Below are 3,141 nucleotides of genomic sequence, written 5' to 3' on the forward strand. Positions count from 1 at the left end.
CCTCATTCTTGGGGTATTTCTTTTCCTTGGTTTTGGGTATGTGTTGTCGGCGCCGTCTGTGAAGTAGAATTGTATAAGTGTTGCCGTGTGCTCGGTAGTCGGTATTAGCTCTGCACTGTGTTTTCACTTTTATGTTTGCTTTTTGTGTAAATGGAAGTGTGTTTTCTTTTTTTTTGTGTGCATTTGGTGGAATTGTATTTGTGTGCTTTCCGTTCGTCGCGAATAAATGTGCTTTATTGTTGAACTGTTCTCCCGCTTCGCTTCGTCTTTTCCTCCATTGAATCCCCATCTTGCTTCACGTAAAGGGTTGGTAGTGGGCTGAATACGCCCGATAATTAATCGAACCGTCGAGGTCGACGATAACACCGTTCGGTTATTCTGATAGTACGGAACGGGTCGCTTAAGTGGCCCGTGTCCGAAGTCGACCTGCGGCGAGGTGCGATCGCCCGGTCTACCCTCCGCGTGGGTACTTAGGTAGTTCGAATTTGGCGAGCAACCCTATCCCACGTGGGGGCTGATTGGCTCGATCGCGGTGAGACCGAAAGGTCCACCCGTGACTGGTTCCCGGCGTTAGTCCGAGAGGGTCACGACTGGATTGTCCGTCCGGTGGGCGACGTGCCGCGATTCGAGTTACGTGGCCGTCGCACGCCGGCGGGCGCGAAGACCGCAACAATATATATATATATATATATATATATATATATATATATATATATATATATATATATATATATATATATATATATATATATACACATATATATATATATATATATATATATACATATATATATACATATATATCCATATATATATTATCCCTGTGTCGTAAGAGGCGACCAGGGTTGCGTCAGGAAGGGCATCCGGCGTAAAACATGTACCAAATCACTATGCGGATCATCCGTATGATCCGCTGTGGCGACCCCTAACGGGAGCAGCCGAAAGAAGAAGAAGAAGATCCATATATATATATATATTGTTGTGGTTGACGAAATTCGCAAACCACCATTCAGGTCCCTTAGGTGAGATATCTCTGTAAGTATATGTGTAGTTAGGCCCAAACCCGTTGTTTAGAGGGAATAAATGTCATTTATGCAGGCTGCGACCCTTCTAGATAGCCGTTTTTCTTTTACTATCTTTATTTTGGACCAGCCGCCATTACTAACACCACCAACCACGTCTCAACAGCCATCACACAACAACCACCAACCGCAACGCCGCTTCACAACAACAGCCATGACCTTCACCGTCACAACTCGCCCTCGCAACCATCGCATCACCGCCATTCCCACGCCGCTTGTGGGCACCGATACTGGTCTCGTGCAGGGCGCGCACCGAGCAGGGGTGCAAAAGCGCCGGCCTTTCCGAAGAAAACGGATCAAAAACGACTCACGCCCACTTCTGTTCCGTCCTATCGGCGAGCGTGGGGCGATTTGGCCCCGCCTCCAGGTGCGTTGGAGTAATATCGCTATCTGCAAATTCATGGATCAAAAAGCATTCACGCCCACTTTTCCTCGGTCCAATGGGGAGCCAGTTAGAGGTGAAGGGTCGGAGGTAAAGGGACGAAGGTGAAGGAGCGAGGCCACGGGGCATATAAGAGGCCGCGCTCGCCAAACAGAGCAGTCGGAGGGGAGAAGTTAAGAGTTCGGAGGGGAGAGAGTTAAGAGTTCGGAGTCAGTGAAGAGTTGGGACAAGTCAAGAGAGGAGTCGGAGAAGGCGGTTGGACGGAGCTGTGGAGAGGTGGCGGCGGCGAAGGCGGTCGAGGGGGTGCTCATGTCGGAGTCGGGGAGCTGCGGAGGGAGAGGCCGGCGGCGCGACCGAGGTCGTGGTGGAGACGCTCGTCGCGGGACCCGAGACAGGGAGATATCCTCCTTTCCCCGAGCATCAACAACCCCCTCCTGTTTCCCCCCGCGCTGAGATAGTGCGAGAAGGGGGCCCCGTTCCCACCCCCTACCAGACACTGTCCGCGAGGCCCGCGGAGTCGGGGCGCCACCGCCATCTTGCGGCTCATCATCAGACGGGTAGGCCCGACGCGGTCTCGGCCCCAGGCCCGCCTACCCCCCTCATCCTTGAGGGTGGTCCTTTTCTTTCGCTTTGAGTGTATGTGTTGTCGGCGCCGTCTGTGAAGTAAAACTGTATAAGTGTTGTCGCGTGCTCGGTAGTCGGTTAGATCTGCATTGTTGCATTTGCTTTTTGTGTATTATTGTGCTTCTTCTTCTTTTACATTTGCTTTTGGTGTAATTGTATATGTGTGCTTTCCGTTCATCGCGAAATAAATGTGCTTTATGTTGAACTGTTTTCCCGTTTCGCTTCGTCTTTTCCTCTATTGAATCTCCATCTTACTTCACGTAAAGGGTTGGTCGTGGGCTAAAACGCCCGATAATTAATCGAACCGTCGAGGCCGACGATAACACCGCTCGGTTATCCCGATAGTACGGAACGGGTCGCTTAAAGTGGCCCGTGTCCGAAGTCGACCTGCGGCGAGGTGCGATCGCCCGGTCTACCCTCCGTGTGGGTACTTAGGTAGGTCGAATTTGGCGAGCAACCCTATCCCACGCGGGGGGCCGATTGGCACGATCGTGGTGAGGCCGAAAGGTCCACCCGTGACTAGTTCCCGGTGTTAGTCCGAGAGGGTCACGACTGGATTGTCCGTCCGGTGGGCGACGTGCCGCGATTCGAGTTACGTGGCCGTTCGCACGCCGGCGGGCGCGAATCCGCAACACTGGTGTCAGGTCGTGCGATATGAACTCATCGCCCTCCTCGCGGCACTGGTATCAGAGAACAGGACAACGGGCTCTCCTGTCTCCAGCTAAATTCACGGGAATCGGTCCACGGGTGAGAGGAGCGACCCCCGATTCCCTCCAAATTACGAGCGAGCTAAATTAACCCTTTACGAGAAGCAAGATGGCGTCTCAAGGCAAGCGGGAGCCGGGGGTATTAGAAATGGATGTAGAATGTGTAGAATCCATGGCTCAGGATGAAATCCCCGTGCAGGAAATGTTGGTTGTGCAGGAACATGAACTCCCCCAACTGAGCCCAGAGCCCGAAATAGGTGCGGCAGCGGCCGCGGTGTATGACACCTCCCCTCCCCCTCTCCACCAAAACCCCCCGATCCTTGCCGAATCGGCTCACCCAAGCGCA

This window comes from Eptatretus burgeri, chromosome 1, assembly GCF_056783735.1.
Source record: "Eptatretus burgeri isolate ZD-2024b chromosome 1, Ebu_testis_v1, whole genome shotgun sequence".
NCBI classification, from domain to species: domain Eukaryota; kingdom Metazoa; phylum Chordata; class Myxini; order Myxiniformes; family Myxinidae; genus Eptatretus; species Eptatretus burgeri.